At 40.5% G+C, this 21,665-nt stretch overlaps 1 long non-coding RNA gene across 1 annotated transcript in view; it reads left to right on the top strand.

Moving 5' to 3' along the window:
• The first annotated feature begins 879 nt into the window (after nucleotides 1-879).
• Nucleotides 880-21,665, top strand: part of LOC137227034 (uncharacterized) — a 136,415-nt gene continuing 115,629 nt past the window's right edge. The window contains exons 1-2 of the long non-coding RNA XR_010944661.1: nucleotides 880-1,108; nucleotides 2,330-2,452. This is a non-coding gene — a long non-coding RNA (uncharacterized lncRNA). The remainder of the gene's footprint in view (nucleotides 1,109-2,329; nucleotides 2,453-21,665) is intronic.

Raw genomic sequence — 21,665 nt, 5'->3', positions numbered from 1 at the left:
AAGCAAAGGAATATTTGGAAATTCACTTTGGGTTGCTCTTGATTAGCAGGAAAAAATAAAGATCTAAAGGTCAAAGTAAGTGTCAGAGAGAAGAAAAATTCAAAAACATAAACCCGTAAGGAAAGAATGTGCTTGTGCTGATTTGAATTAGGGATTTGCCCACTGCTATAGGAAAGCCTCTGGAAGACTTGTCACCTGCAGGCTTGGTACAAGAGCCATCAATTATTTAGCCTAAAAATGAAGGGTAAGAGGTGACATCAGGAATTGGGCATTAATAAGTTTTTTTTTTTTTTTTTGCTGGGTATTTGATTGCAAGGCCTTTTATAATGGTAACCAGCAAAATGACTCATAGCAAAGTACAAAATTGGGCAATGAAAACTGTAGACCTTTCAGAGTTTTTAAAACGAATAACAAAACAGAAAAATTAAGAGAGAGTTTGGTTGCTTTGTAAAGCTGGATCAAGAGAAAACGTTTGACAGGATGGAGCTATTGCTTAATTTAAGATTGTGTAAACAAACGGGTTCTCTCCCCCAAGTCATAAATCATGCAAAAAAATGTTAGTCATGCTATATGTACTGTCTGTATGGCAGACATTGTTAGTATGTAACCAACAGCCATTCCCCTCAACTTCCTTGTTAAGCAAACCTGCATTTTGGTCAGAAAGGTCAAGTGCCCTGCCTAAGGATTGAGTCAGCCTTGACTCACATGTCTAAGTGAGTCATGGAGCTTGTTTCCCATTTGTCAGATTTTCCCAGACACCACTGCAGCCAGAAGTGATCATGTGACTCATTTCTGCCCAATAACCTGTCAGTAGGAAGTCTGCTAGGGAGCATTTGTGAAATATTTTCCTGTTCAGATAAAATGCAAGGATTTACAGAAGGAAGTTTGTCCCCTTTGCCCATTTTCCCCTGCTCGGTATGCTGGTGTGATGAAGTGATGATTGGATCTGTATGGGGCAGCACGTGTGACCTTGAAGTGACAAACAAGAGATAAAAAGCATATATGTAGAGACTGATAGAGTTTAATTTTGTAAAAAGTCTGGTTTGTTTGGAGTCTGGCTTTTGGAAGACATTATTGATCTGCTGACTTACACCATGGTTGCTCTTGGGTAAGATATTGTAGGTTTGATAATGCAGTGAGAAATAGAACATGGAAATAACTAATTGGGGCAGCAAGAATTTCCTTATATGATAGCAGGGCAGACCATTTTGTGTGGTAGTTACCCTCTCTCCCAGCTAAATGGCAGTGAGCAGACAATTCTGATTTCCTCTAAGTTAGTGGTTTCCTTGTATTGGCACCATCCTTTGACACCAAATTTGGAAATACTCTTGAGAAATAGGGGAGGGGAGGCATTGGAGAATTACTAACTTGTCTCCCTGGGTTCGTGTACATTTAAAAAATATTTTTGCCAATTTGGTAGTAAGTGAAGGGCATAGTAAAATGAAACTAGCCAATTCTGAATTGTTCTCACCAATCTTTGAGCCCATACCAGCCTAATTCAACTACCCTCATGGTTTAAGCCTCTGAGAACTGGGTCATTTGTTACTTGTAGACCAAAGCATATTTAACGAATGCCAACAGAATTCCAACAAAGAGTGGCTGGATTGTAAAAGAGACAAGGGCCACTGGAGGGAGTGGCCAGTATCCAGGCACTCTCATTTTATATGTTGACAATGCCGATCAAATGAAAAATTACACAAATGAATAAGAGTCCTGAATGATGTACAGATATAGGAGAAAAGAATATGTAGATATTGACCTAAGTCCAGCCACGTCCTGGCACTAGAAGTGGTAGAAGTTCAATATAATGGCAAGAGTTGGAAGACCTGGGCTTAAAACTCATCTCCACTACTTACTAGTTGAGTGACTCTTAGTAGATAGATCACCTCTCTGAGCTTCAGACTCCTTATTTGTAGAAAGGGAATAATAATATCCACTTCATGGGGTGGTTGTGAGATAGTTTGAGATGTCATACAGTAAGTTTATGGTGGCCAGTATGTACTAGATTCTGAGCAATAGAGGATAATAAGCTGTTTTCACATCTGTGATGAATATAGAAAGTTGGGGCCTTTGAGAAAGTCGCTTAAACATCTTTGGACCTATATTTCATAATCCATAGAAATTAAAGGTTTGTACTAGATGTTTCTTTTTTTTTTCATTTTCTGGATTTATGCATTTATTTCTAACTATACAGGAACAAATTCAGTAAGTAGGGAAAGACAAAGAAAGAGAAATATGAAGAGAACGAAGCCTGTGGGAGACTGGCCCCTTAAACAGGAAAAGGGCTGTAGGCAAATTTCACCTTTGTACTTTCCTTTGATCCTCACAGATCCCTGGCTGGGCCCCATCTCCCAATGGTTTTTTTTGAAAAGAGAGCTTCAGAGGGGATGCATAAAGTGAGTGGAGGGGAGGATCGAAGCAGTGGCTCATACACCAAGTCTTGTGTTTGGAGGTAAGAAAGCTTCTTGCTTCACATCTTGCTTCACACATGCACACGCTGCAGTCTCAACACCACACTAGGGGGCACTGAGATGGGATTTTAACACTCTCTGCTGGGTCATTGTGCAGTCAAGTGTGGTGACACTGTATGTGGTTATTCTGACACCTGTAATACAGATTCTGCCAGGTGTGGTGGGAACTAGTGGGAATTTTAGGGAAATGGAGTGAGCAAAGTAAGCTGGGAGGCAAAAAGACACCTAGGGGAATTTTTGATGAGGATGTTGTTGGATGTGCAAGTGAGGAATGAAAAGAACCAAGTAATACTGAACCCTGAGAGTGAGAGACTGTGAGAGATAATGAGAAGTGGTGGAATCTGTGAATCTTTGTGGGGATGGGTGTCTTAGATAAATGATGTTAAAGGCTATTTTCATTCCAAAGTTGTGAAAACATACACTGTCTAGTGCTTAACATTTATTTCTCCAAAATTGCTAAAGACTCGTGGGCTCACCTTTAATTCTTCACTCTATTTCAGCCCCTAGAGCTGCTCAGTTACCATGTATTTATCCCTCTTTTGGTGCACTGCCTGGGATTCCTTATTGCGTGGTCCTGAATTCACACCTCATCATAGGCTTTCTGGTTTATGCCAGAAGCCATCAAACTCATCTCTCTGTGAGAGGGATTTCCCTCCACAATGATATCTGGAGTCATAACACTGTTAATAAGAGCAACTATTGCTCTAAATGTGCTATTAATATTAACTCATTTAGTCCTCCAAATAGCCCTGTAAGGCAGGTATTATTATTATTATTCCCATTTCATGGATGAAGATACTGAGGTAAAGTGACTCACCCAAGTTACAGAGCAAGTAGGTGGTAGAGCCCGAATTCAAACCCAGCCTAAGCCTGGCTCCAAACCACTGTGCTATGTTGGATCTCCTTATGTGAGATGCTGTTTTCATGATGTTTCTTTCCAGCTTCAAAATTTAATCAATGTAGCAATCGATTAAAGTTTGCTCAGAGTTTTTTTTTTTAAAAAAGCTGTGTCAAGGACTATGTCTTGTATCATGAACTAGGTTTAAAAGTTCTCTAACCATGATGAAGAGTGGCCCCCGCTTGCCACAACTAGGGAAAGCCCTCGCACAGAAACGAAAACCCAACACAGCAAAAATAAATAAATTAATTAATAAACTCCTATCCCCAACATCTTCTTTAAAAAAAAAAAAAAAATTTCTCTAAGGCAAGAGCCAGGTCTTCTACATAAATCCAAGTTTTCCAGGTTTCAATTTTTCTCCTTTATAGCATAAAAAGAATTCCTAAGCTCTTGTACAGTTCTGGAGTTCTGTCTTGTTTTCTAGACGTGTTCGAACATGAGGCTAAGTGCTGGGAAGAAACAGATGGTTATTAAATATCCATTGGTTTGACTCATCCTGAAGTCCTGCCAAAGTCCAAACCAAAGACCAAGATTTGTGCAGTTTGATTAGAATTATTTTAAAGGTTTATTAATTATTTATTTATTTACTTTATTCATTTTGGCCTGCGTTGGGTCTTAGTTGCGGCACGCGGGATCTTAGTTGAGGCATGCGGGATCTTTCGTTGTGGCATATGGGCGCTTCGTTGTGGTGCACGGGCTTCTCTCTAGTTGTGGCGTGTGGGTTTTCTCTTCTCTATTTGTGGTGTGCCGGCTCGAGGGCACGTGGGCTGTGCAGTTGTGGTGCACGGGTTTCAGGGTGCGTGGGCTCTGTAGTTTGCGGCAAGCAGGCTCTCTGGTTGAGGTGCGTGAGCTCAGTAGTTGTGGTGCACTGGCTTAGCTGCCCCGCAGCATGTGGGATCTTAGTTCCCTGACCAGGGATCGAACCCTCATCCCCTGCATTGTAAGGTGGATTCTTTATCACTGGACCACCAGGGAAGTCCCAATTATAAATTTTTGAAACCTAGACTCACTGTAAGTTTTCAGCTCCTATTTTCCGTCATGGAAAAATGGAAGATAAGAATGATTGTTGGCTGAATTTGTCTGTCACTCAGCATCCCTTTCTAGTTTCAACTGCTTTGTCAACAGCCATGACTTGGGAGAGCAGGACTGGATTGTTCTTTGTGCAGGGAAGGTCTGGATCCGGAGTGTGCTTTAGACTTAAGGCAGCCCAAACCCAGGAGATGACCTTGAAAAATGATAGGGTTCAGTAGATCAGATGGTCATGAGCTGAGCATATTTGATTGGCTGCCTCCAGAATTAGACTACAGGATGGGGAGAAGAGTAGGTAATAGGAAGAAAGTAAGGAATGAGAGAGAGGCCTTTAGAGGTAGAGGTAGGGAGAGAGAGAAAGAGGAAAAAGAGAGAGACAGACAGACAGACAGACACACTGAGAGAAGGAGAACAGAAAGGATAGCCAGGCTGAGAGCTGTCCACATTCAGTGTAGCTTTTTATTACTTTGAATATACATGCTTTTTGTCATTAAATTCATTTAATTAGCCATGTGGTAGTTACACAAATCTGCCAGTGCAAATAGTACTTTGCATTAAAAACAAAACCAAATCATCTTTTCCTTAGAGATATCTGTTAAGCACCCTGTATCTTAAATTAATTGTAATTCAAGAGAGAACATTTTATTAGATGTTTTCTTTTCTTTTTCTTTTTAACTCAAGAAACTATTTTAGAATAAGACTTCAAAGAATCTTCCAGGGGAAAAAAAAAATCCCACAACTCATGAATTATAAAGAAAAAAGAGTTTTGTCTTTAAAACAATATCTTATGCAATTAGGGGCCAAGTGAACTTAATTACCATGTGAATAATTCAAAGAAGCAGATTAACTGCAATAGGAAAAATTTTGGTCCAGTGTGGTCCTCCATATTCATGCAACTCAAACGATCTGTGATCTAATCCTGGAACAGTCAATTTAGGGTTCTGAAACCTGGTTGTTACATTCAACAGATATTTGTTGTTCACCTTCTGTGTGTCCTTATAAGGAAACTGTCATGAAGTATTTTGGTCATTTAGTGTTCTTTTTGCTTTGCTTCTATTTACCCCTTTCCACTGGGGCAGGAACTGTAGACCTTCATTTCAGCATTTGCTTTCCCTCCATCCTCTTCATTTGCACCCCTGCAACCTTCCACTTTGCACCAGAGTGGGGCAGAAGAAAGGAGCATCAGAATGGCAGGCACGTGGCTTGTCACTTTCAGCCAGGATTGAAGTTGCATAGCAGCGCTCCAACAAAGTGAATTCAATAAACATGTGTTGAGGGCGCTGCCTTATAATAGACTTCATGCCAGAGACTGTGGGGCAGTCAAAGAAACTAAAATACTGTAGTGTTTTCAGATACTGCATTAAATGGTAAAGACAACAGATCTGCCCATAAAGCACTGTAATATAAAACAAAGGGATGTGTGCCTTAACAGTGGCCCAAAGAAAGGCAAGAGGACAGATGAGGAACATAGACATGGAAATGTGTCCCTGCAAACAGAATTTCAGATCTCCCTCTGAATAAAAATGACAGGCTATTCACAATTGAGGATGAAGGGCAGGTAGTAGGATGTCACACTAGGGGAAAACAGGATAAGTAAATGTCTGGAGGCGGAGAAGCGAATGCACAAGCAAAAGAGTGTGTGTTATCAAACTTAAAGATTCTTTTGGTGGCTGGGCACAATACACTGACATTGGAGTAGATGAAAGGCAGAGCTCTTTGTTACTTACAGCTACAAGGAGAGAAGGCTGTTTGTAGGGCCACACAAAGGGTTGCACCAGGGGACAGGGTAACACAAGCTAAGCTCTGGGTGGGGTTTGTGCATAGCAAGCAGAGTGGGTGTGGTAACTAGGTTTTGCAGGCTTCCTAGAGGATTGACTAATTTGAATAATTACATGGCTCTGGAGCATAGAGGCTTTCCTTAATTGTTTAGTACCTGGCCTGGGAATGTGGAAGCCTCATAAGGGGGTGCGGTTGGCGTGTATGCCTAGTGGCCCTGGAGAGTGGGAGCCTGGTAAGCAAAGTGTTTGGTGTGCAGCTTAGCAAACTGCCCATGAAGTGGAATTGAGAATTTTTAGATATGACTTCAAAAGTAGATCAAGACAGCACTTGTGAAATATATTACAGTGTACATAAGCACATTGCACCTAGCTTGATTCAGGTTAGGGGAGAGGTAGGTGGGAAGGCATGAGTTAGGACATTGGATTATAAAACTAATTAGATAGAGAGCAAATCTTAGAGAACATTGAACCCCCGGGTAATAAATAATGTTCTCATAGTAGGGTAAGAAATGTGATTTTCTTGAGTAAATAAGATAGATATAAAATATCAAATTTTCATACAGTTTACCTTAAAAAAATGGACACATTAGGTGGCACAATATTATATGGAATTCTGTAACCCTGAAGAACATTATTTGATCAATGAAGCAGGAAATGTTAAAGCAATAGTATAACAAATTGCAGACATTTTACAATGACTGCTGTATACTTGTGAGATGAGATGAAGTTGTGAGGAGAGAAACTCTCATCCGAGAGGCCAAAACTTCTCATTCCTGAATGCAAAAATTATTGTATTTGCCAACTGGAAAAATTGTTCATGTACTTATAGTGGTCGTCTTTGAAAATTACCATGCTAAAGTCCACTGAGCATCCAAGTTTCCAGATACAGTTGTGAGATGATAGTTTCCATAAAGGCATAAGGAAGTTTTAGAAAACCTGGAAATTATTGATTCATGCTAATATTTGTTCTAAGCGGACAAAGTGAAAGTTTTAGTCCAACTAAAGCAAGTGCAGTGGATATAGTGGTGCACCACTCAGACCCACCCATTCAGGACCAACATGTGCTCATTCCCTCGATCGTTGCAAGTGTTGGCTGAGGATAGCTCACAGTTGAGTCTCTCCCGCAGACTTGTCCTTGGCCTGCAGGAGCTGATTCACCCAAGGTGAGATTCCCTGCCCACTGGCAGTTCTGTCTGTGAGGATGTTTCTAGAAGACATTAGCATATGAATTGGTGGGCTGAGGAAACTAGATTACTCTTCCCAGTGTGGGTGGGCATCATCCAGTCTGTTGAGTCAGGATAAAACAAAAAGGTGGAGGAACGGAGAATTCTCTCTCTTTCCCTGATTGCTGACCTAGGACATCAGTCTTTTCCTGCTCTTGGATTGGGACTTACAACATCAATTCTCCTGGGTCTCAGACCTTCTTGGTCCAGAACTACACCACCAGCTTTCCTGGACCTCCAGCTTGCAGACTTCTTTGCTTTCATAATCACATGAGCCAATTCTTCCTTATAATAAATAAATCTCCATCTATCTAGCTATCTTTCCTTCCTATTGGAGGTAGGTGATACATGTATCTTCTGTTGGTTCTGTCTGTCTGGAGAACACTGGATAATACGAAGGACAACCCTGGAGGGCCATCCTAGCTCTAGTGCCCCTACTCCTTTCAGCTTCCCTCTCCATGCTCCATCCTGCTTCCTCCACTCTTCTACAGGTCAGTGCTCCCAAGAGCACTTCCCAATAAATTCCGAGCACTCAGGTCTCCATCACGCAGTCTATTTCAGAAAATCCAACCTATGACAAATGCATCTATAGAATGACTAAACAATTCCTGAAATAATGTATACATTCTGTAGTCTCCTGAAATTTCTTCTATTCCAAATTGAGAGATGAGTTGTGAAAGAAAGAACATATATAGGTTTTTCAAAATTTTATCTATCCTTTAATATAAAAAAATTCAATGTTATTCAAATTATTCCAGACCATAGAAAAGGAGCAAAGGCTTCCTGATTCTTTTTATAAAGCTAGCACAACTTGAATACTAAAAGTTGATCAATAGATTATAAAAAAGGAAAAACTATAATTTTCTATACGAATATAGATATAAAAATTCTGTATAGCGTATACCAATTGATTCCAGCTGCATATTATGAGAACTGTATAATATAGACTTAGTAGAGTTTATTCTAAGACCATAAGGGTGGTTCAATATTAGGAAATCTATCAATGTAATTTATTACATCAACAAATTAAATGAAGAAAGTCAATGATTATATCAATAGATGCCTGAAAGCCATCGTAAAATTAAAGTCATTTCTAATAAAAATTCCAAGTAATTTAGAAATAAAGGAAACTGTTTAAGTATGATAGATTCTTTTTACCAAAACCCAATAGCAAACATTATAATAAAACGCAAAATAGCTGAAACTATTTCCATTAAAAAATAGAGCTGGTATCTTGTTAAATTTAATTGGTAGTGAAATTGGTCACACCTTTCTCCTACCCCCGCCAATCTAGGGCATACTCCTAATGCAGTGACGGCAAGGATGTATTTAAACATCTCTTCATCCCATTATACTGAGACTTCCCAGAGGCAGGTGTAGGCCTTACAAATTTTTGTATCCTTTGTCCCTGACAGTTTCTGGCACAAAAAAATTTCTAGAAGGCACAAGCAATTGAATGAGTATAATAGTAGAATTTATACTTTACAAAAGACCATTTTCCCTTCACCACAAGAGAGTTGTGAGATGCCGAGCATGCCATGAGCATAATTTGCAAAACTTTTTCAAAAAGTTATAATTATATCAGAATCAGGGAGTAGAGACCGATGAGCCCATTTTCACTTTTTATTTTCTTTTTTCTTGAGATTTAAAAAATCTCACATAGTTTTATCATTTTTGAAACTCCTTTCATGATCGTTCTAGGATTTATTCATCGTATTTAGAAGTGAGCTGTGAACAGCTTGGAAATGCAATAATCCAAGTCATTTAGCTTAAGTCTATATATACCTTAGAAACCATAACAAGATTAAAAACAAACAAACAAATGAAAACCCCCAAATTACTTGGGAAATGGTTCTCTAAAAGGAATTTCAGTTTCACATCCTTCCCACTTTCTAAAACCAAATTTTCTTTTAATATGTTTTTCTTTCAAAGTGGCTGTTTAAATCTGAGGACACCCACGTATTTAACTTCTCTAGAACCCTGAGTTATTTCACTTAGTATTAATGGGCCAGGCCCCTTTGCCCATACTTGCTGCTACCTATTTAGAAGCTAGTGCCTCCTCCTGTTGCAGCTTTCTCTCAAGAGACAATAGATGTACTACCCTGAGATGGAAAACAGAGGTTGGATTCAGGATTTCACTCTGGAAGGGTGGCCATAGAATTAAGGGAGATTAAGGCAAGTTCCCCCAGGGTTCAAGGTTAAGGGAAGTTCCTATATAATGCCCCCATTATATGAGAGAAGGATTGAAACATGTCTATGGGATTTAGCAGCAAGGATGATGTTACTGATCCTGGAGAGAGCAGTTTTAAAGAAGTGGTGTGGACCAAAGTCAAATGGCAGTGTGTTCATTCAGGAGTCAGTGGGGGCAGTGACAATTTTTAAAGAAGTTCAGCTAGGAAAGATAGGAGAGGTAGAGACAGAGACAGAGATAGAGATAGAGGCAGAGAAAGAGAGAGAGATGGGATGGAACCTTATCTCAGAGGCTACCCATTCACCCAGCGTAGTGTAATTATCTCTTCTAATAAACGTGGTAACTTGATATCACAAAAGTTGCCTTCATAGTTCTTTACTCTATATCTCCACTGCCATTTAGATTTAAAGACATAAAAGCATAGCCTGTCGGGAAGTTTAAATTTGAATCTTGTGCTTTAAAGAGGCTTACTAATTTGCTTTGTTCATGAACTGAGACCCAATCTGTGTCATATATAGTCCCTCATATTTTCTTCCTGAGTGGAGAGAAACATCTTCCTGGCATCATCTCTTTGATAGCTGGAGGCATCATCAAAAATTGAGATAACTACCCTTAACAGGAATAAATGAATTTTGAGTATAGAGGCTCCCACCTCTTAAAGCAGGGCAAAGGAGGTAACAAAACAGAGCGACTCTCGGCTGGAGGAGTGCACGTAAGTCATTCTTAACTGGAGGTTTCACCTTTGTTCCTCTGAGCAGCTGCCAGGGAACTTTCTACATGTGACTTGAGATAAACGAGCGAGTCAGGGAACAGTTTGCATCTCTAAGATGAACTGCTAGGCTATTCCTTTGAAATCCTAAAGGGGATGGTGGTGATTAAAGGTACATTTTTTACAACTTAATGTAAAAGACAGTTAAGAAGTCCTGAAGGAAGAGGCAGGGCTCAGGCAAGTCCACTACCAGTGACTCTGCTGTATTTCACGTTGTTTTCCTTATTAATGCTAGAGGGAGGCTGATTTGGAAGATACACCATAAGGAGAACTGTAGAGCATGAATCAAAGCGTCACTACTTTTTTGTTAAAGAACCAAGGAAGCAAAAGGAAGCCCTTGAAAGGAGAGTTATACGAACACACTTTCTTCTGCAATAATCTCTTCTACTCCTTGAGGGAGAAGACTGAGCCATCTTTCTTTCAAGTCTCTAGCTGCAATAGCTACTGTCAAATGATGCCTTAGAATGCAGTCAGATGATGCCTTAGAAACAGTTCTGAGTGGAGAGTCAGGGATCTGAAGTTACAGGTCTAGCCTGTTCACTTCTCTGTCACTAATTTGGCGACTTTCGGCAAGACCCCTCAGAACTTCCTATTCTCCCATGTGTAAAATAGTAGAAAGCAAATGGCCACTGGGATTCTTGCCCATTACGGGGTTCAGAGCATCTGGAAAGATGGACAAAAGAATGTATATCTGTAATAAAGAGGCTCAAAAGAAAACAGCTTCTTGCGTATTTTGCTTTGGGAATAGTATGTACCATTTGATTATATGGAAAAAGAAAGAATGGGTGTGAAACCCAGACATTGGCGCATGCAGATAATAATATTCTTGTATAAAATTTTGGATAAACATTTATTATACACTTGCTTTTACCCCAAATATTTGGATTTCAATTTCTTAATCTTCTGGAATGCTGGAAATTACTTTTGGCATTTTCCCCATTCCTGGGGTACAACTTTATGCTATTTGAAGCAGAAATGGTTTCGGCCCCAAAATAGCACAGTTCCTGCTAATCAACTCAAAATCTTCCAAGGCACACAGGCTTTCGGAAGCCAGAACCGATTTTTCTGGACAGGGAGTATATTTGCTCAGTCCATGAAATTGAGATCAAACTTGGATATTATTTTCCAGATCCTAGTCTTTGCAAAGCAGACGGAGAATACCCTGATGGCATGAGATGTTTGGTGAATAGCAAACTCTATAAACATTTTCTTAGGAACCACATTTTGTCCTGTGAATAAGTTAGGTAGGTCGTGTGTATATTTTCATGCATTTCTTTTATGCTTAGTGTGGGGCATGGCACATATTCAGCACTCAGAAATATTTGTTGAATAAATGAATGAATGCATACATATATGGCATTTAAAAGAGACTGTGAAATCTATCATTAGGCGTTTTCCTAATTAAAATTTAATTATTGCTATCAATTTTTATCTATTATGTATATAAAAGGATTGACAGTTAATGAATTTCTGAGTAGATTCTTCTGAACTCTTCTTGAGATGGTCTTATTAACTTTGAAAGGCTTCTAATGACATTTGGCTTTCTTAAAAAAAAAATCAAGAAATAAGAGAATCAATCTGGTTATCCAGACACCTATGGGCTGGTCAGAGAATGATTTAATCTGGGAATAGCTTCGCAAATTAAGTGGCCTCTCTGAGAGGCCTTTCTCAGTTAAAACCTTCTTGAGTCCCTGATGGTACTATTTGAATTGTGGCCACACTTAGATTCAGAGAGAGATCTGGAAAGGAAAAGTATTGATTAAAGGAGGGTCTGATCACTTTTGACACTAAGAGAGCACATTCAATGATATGAGTAGTAGGTGCTACCTATTTATTTATTATTCTGGCCTCTGATTAAAAATGTGAGAGAAGAATCCTCTCTGTATTCCATGGGCTGCAACTTGGCAATATTTAATTTTGATCAACTGTTTTCCTTTTTGATTCAGACAACTTTTCCTGGAGGCTTTGCCTATGGGAAATAAGTGCTGAGATTCCTCGCTAGAATGGAGGTTTCCTCTGATCATTGAATGAATCCACTGAAGGTGTGCACTACAGGCAACTCTCAGATTGGGACCAGAATGTCTAAAGGACCTTTTTGCATTTTTTTTTTTTTTTTGGCGGCACGCGGGCCTGTCACCGCCGTGGCCTCTGCCGTCGTGGAGCACAGGCTCTGGACGCGCAGGCTCAGCGGCCATGGCTCACAGGCCCAGCCACTCCACGGCACGTGGCATCTTCCCGGACCAGGGCACGAACTCGTGTCCCCTGCATCGGCAGGCAGACTCTCAACCACTGCGCCACCAGGGGAGCCCCTTCTTTGCATCTTGACAGTTGACATTTGTAGGTTGAAATCATTCCAGGTCTGTTTGATCACACATGTTTATTAGAAGAGTAAGATGTTTATTTTTCCCCCTAGAACACCAGGATTAATCAGCCAATCCAACATCCTCGTTTTATGATGTGAAACTGGGGCCTGGAGAGGTGAAGTTACTTTACCAAGGGCACTATTAACTAGAACTGGAATTCAAGTCTCCTGATGTTTTTGAAATTTGTAACAGGCTGTACTGCCACCTCTTAGCAAATTTTATATAAGTTCAGTACTTTTACTGAGGTTTTACTTGAGGTAGAAAATGGTATTTTGAAGAGCTCTCAAAGTGTGACTATTCCTGTTCTACGATTTTTTCCTAATAAGTCATAAGCTCATATAGCTCAGGATACCTTCTTTCTTTGAATCTGACCCCAGGTCATAAATGCAACAACTAATCTGTGTATAACTACAAGGACAGCTGCAGCAGCTTTTGGTGAGGTAGCAGGGTCAGATTCTAAGGGTATATAGACTAATAAGCTGCAAGTAAACTTTGGGACATCGAACTTGTTTGCCTCATTTTCAGTTCTTATCCAGTTGATCTTCACCTTGGTGAAGGGCTGCAGACTTTGACTTCAGATCAAGTCCTCACACCCTGGTTCTTGCCCTCTAGGATTGGATGACAGTGGGGGTGGGGCGGGGAGTTGTCTGGTCACCAGCACTTACCAGACCCAGTCTCCGCATTTCCCCTGGGGCAGGGTGTTGCTGCCTGCTGCACTCTCCCAGCATGGTAGGAAGGCAGATACTAAAGTGATGAGGCCGCACAGAGCCTCTGAAGCCATCTTGGGCACACTGTCTCACCTTTCTGTGTCTTGGTTTCTTCATCTCTTAATGGGTATAATAATAGTGTCTAAAGAATAGGGATATGTGGAATGATATGCAGGTTTGTCCAAAAATGGCCTTGAGTGACTGTTCCAGATCGTCTGGTGCAAGCTGGCTCAGACTACCTGTTTGTGCTAGATGAATCTCATGCTTTATGAAGACAGAGCAATAGGCTGTAGCGCCCTCTGCTGGAGCAGGGTCTTTTTATTGATGCAGAGTGCCTCCAAACAGGGCCCTGCAGAATGCTACAAAATCAGTCTGTTGTCCAAAATCAGAATCTGTTGTCCTGGGCTTCCCTGGTGGCGCAGTGGTTGAGAGTCCGCCTGCCGATGCAGGAGACACGGGTTTGTGCCCCGGTCCGGGAAGATCCCACATGCCGCGGAGCGGCTGGGCCCGTGAGCCATGGCCGCTGAGCCTGCGCGTCCCGAGCCTGTGCTCCGCAACGGGAGAGGCCACAACAGTGAGAGGCCCGCGTAATGCAAAAAAAAAAAAAAAAAAAAAAAAAAAATCTGTTGTCCTGATGTCCAAGTGATGCTTTTAGTGTTTACCCCAAACCCTTAGAGTATTAGGCTGTTTTAAGGATTCAATTAATACATAAGAACCACTAAGGACAGTGCCTGATGTTCTTAGCTTTCAAAGGGACATAATCATTCAATTGAAAGTACCATAGTGAGATAACAGATGTAAAAGCCATTTGTAAACTATTTAGTGCACACATACAAGTATTAGCTCTTATTATTATATAGCTGTATCTGTTTTTTGTATCATAAAATTCTCTTCATCCAACCTGCGATATAAAAAGAAATGGGGGCCATGTCAGTATTTACTGGAGAATGGAAAGAAATGGGGTGTATATAATAGTGAACAGTTAGGCAGGAGGACTTCCCAATTAATTGTTTTTCCTCCCAATATTAACGTCCTTATTTTTAAAGGATCTACATGAGTTGGAAGAATTAGACTTGTGTTCTGTCTTAGGATGAGAAGATTCCTTTTTTCTCCTCAGTCAGTAACTACCAAAAATCACATCTTTGCCTTCCCACAGAAGGTGGTTAAAAACTCAGTTCTTTCTTCCTCATACTTTCAGATGTATAAATATATCATTATTGCTCTAACACAATCTCAATATGAATACAAGAAGGATAAATTCCTGCTAAAAATACCACCAGGTTGCTACTGCCTAGAATAAGAAATATGTCAATAAGCTTGGAACATGAATCTGATTATCTCAAGCTATGTGTACATGAGGGCTCTACAGTGACTGCAGCATCAAGGAAAAGACTCAATTGACTAAAATTACCCATGAACAACACCTCCAGAATCCTGAGAGCCAGGTTTGATTCCCATCCTTCCCTCACCCTCCACATGGAGTCTTTTCATTTCTACCATCAGTACATCTTTTTTTTTTTTAACATCTTTATTGGAGTATAATTGCTTTACAATGGTGTGTTAGTTTCTGCTTTATAACAAAGTGAATCAGCTATACATATACACATATCCCCATATCTCCTCCCTCTTGCATCTCCCTCCCTCCCTCCCTATCCCACCCCTCTAGGTGGACACAAAGCACCGAGCTGATCTCCCTGTGCTATGCGGCTGCTTCCCACTAGCTATCTGTTTTACATTTGGTAGTGTATATATGTCCATGCCACTCTCTCATTTCGTCCCAGCTTACCCTTCCCCCTCCCCGTGTCCTCAAGTCCATTTTCTATGTCTCCATATTTATTCCTGTCCTGCCCCTACGTTCTTCAGAACCAATTTTTTTTTCAGATTCCATATATATGTGTTAGCATACGTCCACCATCAGTGCATCTTAAGGCCATTCACTTCTCTGCGTTACCTCCACTGCTGTCTTAGCCTAAGCTCCGTCATCTCCCACATGAACTACCACAAAAGCCTTCTGTCTCATCTCTCTGCTTATATTTTCGTCCCATTTCAACTAATTCTCTACAAAGAAGTTAGAGTAATCTTTTAAAACATAACATGTTGTAAAACATGTCGCTCCCTGTCTCTGGTAGCCTTTCACTTCAATACGGCCTACAAAGACCTGCGTGAACTCACAACATTCTCAGCCCTTGTGCGGGAAAGTGCAGCTACACTGGCTTTCTTTTAGTTTCTTCTTTAGTTCCTGCGAAGTGTTAGGCGCTCAGAGTGTTTGCACATGCTGCTCTTTTTTATAGGACTACTTTCTCCCCATTTTCCTTCTAGATCCTCTTTACTCCCCTGCTAGTGTCAGCTCACATGCCTTCTCTGAGACGCGCGCACACACACACACACACACACACACACACACACACACACACAACACACTCCCATCTAAATAAGGTCCCCTCCTTTATCCTCTATTTGAGTACTCTGGCCTTTTCATCCACTACACTTAGAGTATATAAATGTATCTGTATTTGCCAGTGCATTTATTTAATAGTTTTCTTCCTCAGTGGATGGCAAGATCCAAGAGGACAGGGACCATGTCTGTTTTGTTCACTTATGAGTACTTAGTATTTAGCACAGTGCCTGGCGCATTGTAGGTGCTCAGGAGACTTTGATAAGTGAACGAATATTCACATGGTTACAAGTTGTCATAGTATGCTCTAAAAGCTGAGGAGACTCAGGGATTTCCATTGACCTATCAGTCTGGTGTGTACAGAAGGCGAATGTATGGAACCCATTGGGAACCCTCGACTCTAGATCTGTCAGACCTCAGGCAAGTTACTAAATTTCTTTGAACCTATTTTTATCATTGATAAGTTGGGGAAAATAAAGAATCATAATACTCTCCTTTTCCACCCCTTGGAAGCGTTGTGAGGATCAAATGAGAGACTTGTTATACTAGTGCTTTAGAACCTTAAAATATTTATACAGATTTACATTTTGTAATTTTAAATGGAAAAATTGTGTCTGAAAGCAGAATAGGAAAAGAAGGAAACGCAGACAGAACAAGGAGGGACAAATGGAATGACAGTCAAGAGGTCACTGGGAAATGAGGACAGTGGTCTGGAATTTGTTGTCCATCCTTTTAAATACCATTGTTCGAGAAAGCCCAAACCAATCAAATCAATCAGAAAGCACTTATCATATGTAGATTTTAAGGCTGCTTCCATCTTTGGCAACTTTCCTCACAAATGAGTCCCACTCGAGTGAGAGCAGATGTTATCTGTATTTTTAAACTTCTTAGATCTTCAGGATTTTGAATATTGTATCAACATGCAATACTTACTTTTGTCACATGTTTTTTCATATCTTTCCCAATTTTTCTTTCCTTTGGTAAATTATATGCTAATTTCTAAACCTGTATGAATTCTTTTATGATGTTAATGATTCCTTTTCTTATGCCCATTTAATATACCTAATTCTGAAATTCTCAACTCATCAGGCAGTTTAAGCAAAACCTATAAAACATGCATTATAATCTGCCTCATTGCATTTACTGTAGATGATTTTAGCTCAGAGGGTATTGGTTAAGCCTTAGCTGTAAGGTTGAATAGTGACATCATTCGACTCCTGATTTCACAGTGGATTTATGTGATGACCATCATACTTATTTCTGGCCTGAAATACTGTACAGTTCAAGTATGATGGAGAAACCTCATCTTTGGTTTCCAAATGAGAAAGAAGTCACCGTGAATGTAACACTTTAATTAGCTGTCATTTTTTCAAATAATGAATCAAGGAAGTGTCTTATTTCATTTGCTCTGAATTTAAACTCTTTAAAGAAAATGTAGATTTGGCATGTAGGAGGTGCTCCAGGTATACTTGTGAATTCACCCATCTATTTATTTGGTAAACTACTTATAATGTGCCAGAATTATTCTAGGTGCTAGGCATTAAAAAAAGCAAACAAGAGGACACTTGACTTTTTTTTTTAACTTTCATTTTCATCTTTGACGTAGATTTCAGTTAGGTAAGATTCATAAAAATCAGACTCGGTAAGAAGATTGTTGATCGTCTAGAGACTTATTAGGCCATTAATGAATGCTTGATGGTTGATTCCCAATGCAGGTTTGCAAAACCTGGGTTGTCACTAGTCACACACTAGTGTACACAGCCCCTCACACACCTAACCACTTGTTTAAATTCACTTTAATTTTCCAAAAATAAGGATGCCACATAGTACCTTATTGACAGGCTATATTAGTCGGGATGCTGGTTTGGCCACTTTAACAGAAACCATAACAGCAGTGGTTTAAACTAGATAGAGGTTTCTTTCTTTCATATATAAAAGTCTAGGTTGGCAGGGTGTTCCCGGGGAAGGTTATCCAGGGATCCAGAGTTCTTTCTGTTTTGCGATTCTCATCCTCTAGGGCATTACCCTTCAACAGCCTTGCTACCACATTTCTGTGCTCCAGCCACTAGGAAGGGGAAAGATAAAGTGGAAGACACAGTTTGATTTCAAAAACATAACCTATGATTTGCTCAGGTTACTTCTTCTCACACCCCATGGTACAGACTATGTCATTTGACTACACCAAGCCACAAGAGAGGCTGGGAAAGTTAGTCGTTAGTTGAGCAATTAGTTGTGGCCAGCAGAAGTCAGGAAAAAGAGTAAAATGGATTCTGGGGAAAAACTAATAATCTTTAGAAGATGTCCTGATTCCCTCTCCCACCCGCCACATATAAGGAGATTTTGATTTTATTTTATAAAACAAATTTAAATATAAAAATGTTATATAAAGTTTTAGAATACTCATGATCCCAACATCCATGATCTACAAAGGTTTCATCCTACTTTTTGGCTGAGTCCCGAGGTGTGAAAGTTCAAACTCCCTGCATAACTTCACTTGTCCTCTTTAGTCTTAAAAACTAGTAGTATGGGCATTTCCCCCCTCACCAGTCAGGGACATGCCCATTGGGAGAAAGAGGGCTACAGCAGAAGCAGCCTATTACTGACAAATTATATGAAGTTTTACATACTCATTAAAAGGTATGTAAATGGTAACATATCTGGAGCTGGGGCTGAATTTGATCACCTCAGTAGCTGAATCCTCCTTGCAATCATTTATTATTTCTCTCTGAAATCAACCTTGGCTTCTGGAGACTCCTTTGAGTATTCATTTATTCGTTCACTCAGCTGACTCCAAGTACCCATGGGATGAGTTCAAGGCAAATATCTTGATATATGATGGGTTTGTAGCCGAAGCAGATAGCTTGTGCTGCTTTCCGACAGGCCCATTTAGAAACACCTGTAAGCTGCTTTTCACAATGAGGATAAAGCAGCAGTTCCTGGGAGACTTAAAATGACCTGCAAGCAGACAGAAGATGCCCGTGTTTGGCTGTAGTTTTTTATCCTTTGTATTGATTTCTGATGGTCAAGCCCCATGTCTTTGGGAAACCTACAATACAGTTCTCTACAGTAATACGCATTCATCCTAACCAGATAAGACCTTCTGTAATTTCTGAGACAGAGATATCTCGGCTTTGTGGGCCCCCAGAATTGGTAGCTCTTGCTTGTGTCTGTTGTGGAGTATCTTTCATGAAGCCAGCAGAAGCAGCTCCTGGGACACTATTAACCTCGTTTTCCACTATGGGTCTCGTGCTATGAGTGTGTAGAAGAAAAATATGATGGGATGGAGGGACCAAATAATGAAAAGAAAAAATTTTCTTTTATAGACAAAGCCTGAGGAAATCCCATTCAAACTCTATTAGATAACCTGGAGACCGATGAGTACATCAACTTGGTAACAGTGACAGTGACTAGAAATGATCCTCACTGACTGAGCCTCACACCCATGTTCTGAGCAGGAGAAGGCTGTTGTATGATTATTCTAGCATTTTCTCATTGACTAAAGGGCAATGTGAACTTACTGTACTTAGGAGAGAGGAAGCATGACTTGGCTAATATTGCAGAGGACTTAGTTTCACAGCCTGGCATCTTGACAATTTCCCCAATCAACTTTGTGTAGATTGTATCAACATCCACCTCTATAGCTTCTTAATCCTGCAACTCTTCAACCCTTCTGAGGACTGACCTCCTCCAAGATGTTGACACCAAGTTCAGGAACCTGCCATTCTCTGTCCCCTCTTAGTCTCTGGCTATCTCTTCACTTTTCCATACATTTTTTTCCTCAAAAGCATCTTCCCATGGCCACCACTGGAGCACACTTCCCCTCTGGAGTATAATCTCTCGAGAGAGTTTAGGCTTTTATTGTAGATGAGAATAAACTATGAATTGAAGAAGGAGCATATGCTTTTCATACTGAAAAAATATTCCCAAGGCAATGAAATACAAAAGAGTTGGAAACCTGCTTAGAGTGAGGAGTGAGGAGGGGCGCATGGGAAATACAAAGAGAACAAACAAAACACCTCAAAAATTGTTCTGTCATACCAGTAAATTTCAATTTAATTCAACAAAAATTTATTTTGTACCTTCTGTATGCTAACCAAAGAGACATCATGATTAAGGGTACGTGAGCTTGAGTGAACAGGTTGTGTTTAAAGGTCAAAAGAGTGCCCAAGATGGTCAATATATAAGCCACAGCAAGTGGTGATGGTGGTGGAGGGGGAGAGGTTCATGGGAGGAACAATGAGTAGGGCCTAGCCTGATCATAAGGGACTCTGAGTACCCAGAGTCTGCTTATGATATTATAATCAACAGATGCTATGGAAATATTTTAAATCAGAGACTTGATAAGATCATGTCTGTGTTTTTAAAGAAGACCCTGGTCACACTGTGGAGGATGAGTTAGAAGGAGGCAATGAGTCCAGTTATGAAGCTTTGCTTCTTGGGAGATGATAGAGCCAGTCTCCCACCAACATTCATTTTATTTGCAGGGCGTGGGGCAAGAGTACAAATGGAGACCACTTCCCCACTCCCAAGACCCCACTCCACCAAGGCCTACCCTCTTTTCTTCCCATCTCCTGTTCAGGGCACTCACATGCCTGCATCCACATGCCCCGGCTCCATCTGTCTGCCCCCCAACTCCCATCCCACAAACAGCTAGCTCTTTGTCGCAGCTCAGACCTGGGGGCATGCACATGGGTTGCATTGTCTGCTCTCAGAAGGATACTCACTTGTAGGAGGCTGTACAAGCCCCCAAATGTATTCTGGGCTATTTGGGCTGGGAATTCCAGATCACAGGTACCCAGAATGTGGTTTACAATCGGGTATGGGCTCCAGATCGGCACATACCCTTCACCCTTTGGACTCCTAGCTCTTGCCCCATAGCAGACCCAGACAGGGCCCCCTAAAGCACAGACAGGGCCCCTGGAAAGGGCCCTAGTTGCCTGGGCTCTGGATTTAAGGGAGGTACTGGGGAAAGATCCAAAGTGTATTTTTAGGAAATACACCCATTACCAATGTGTAGAGAAGCCACATAGAAAAAGCACACCTTAGTATATCTGAATATGAATTAGACAAAAAAATGATGCCTCTGACTACGGTCTGGTTGCCATCATGCTATTCTCTTGTTATAAAGAGATAATGCTAGAGAGATAATAACAAAGATTCCATGCTCTTCTAATAGACTCTCAGAAGGATTCCAGTTACTTTTTTCTCCTTCTTTAATTGGCCAGGGCATTAGCAGATTGAATTTCCTCTTTATCTGTCCATTGGATAAAAAGGTCTGAAAGAAAACCAAGAGTTCTTGCAGAATGCAGCAGATCTCAGTGTACCAATTCAATTCCATTGTGAATGTTTACCGCATTCTCAATGCAAGACATTCCCTACCTCGATCCACACCCAGCAGCTCTTACTTCTCTTTACAGAACCATTACTTTAAGTATCTATATAATGGTGTATGTGTGGTTGTGTGTGTGAGTGTGTGTGTGTGTGAGAGAGAGAGAGAGGGAGAGAGAGAGAGAGAGAGAAAGACAGCAAGGATGAGAGGATAAAACAAAAATGCTCTGGAAAAGGAAGTTCCCTCTTTATTATCCTCTTTCCATTTGTCCAACAGTAATATAGAGATGAGTATTAGAGGAGCAAAGTTCTAGTTCTGAAACCCAGTAACTACCCAGTGACATGGACCAGTCACTCACCTTCTCTGTTTATTTTCTTCTTTTGCAAGATGGGAGTAGCACATTGAACCAAATGAAAGGTGAGGCTGACTTTGAACAGCAAAGGAAGCCAGGACTCTGAGCATCACCTTAGGACTTCCTACTATTGCCCTCTCTGTTTTTCTCCAGTTCTAGC

Source organism: Pseudorca crassidens, chromosome 7, assembly GCF_039906515.1.
Source record: "Pseudorca crassidens isolate mPseCra1 chromosome 7, mPseCra1.hap1, whole genome shotgun sequence".
Classification (NCBI taxonomy): Eukaryota; Metazoa; Chordata; class Mammalia; order Artiodactyla; family Delphinidae; genus Pseudorca; species Pseudorca crassidens.
Note: the sequence above shows the minus strand (reverse complement) of the source record. Positions and strands in the feature narration are given on the sequence as shown.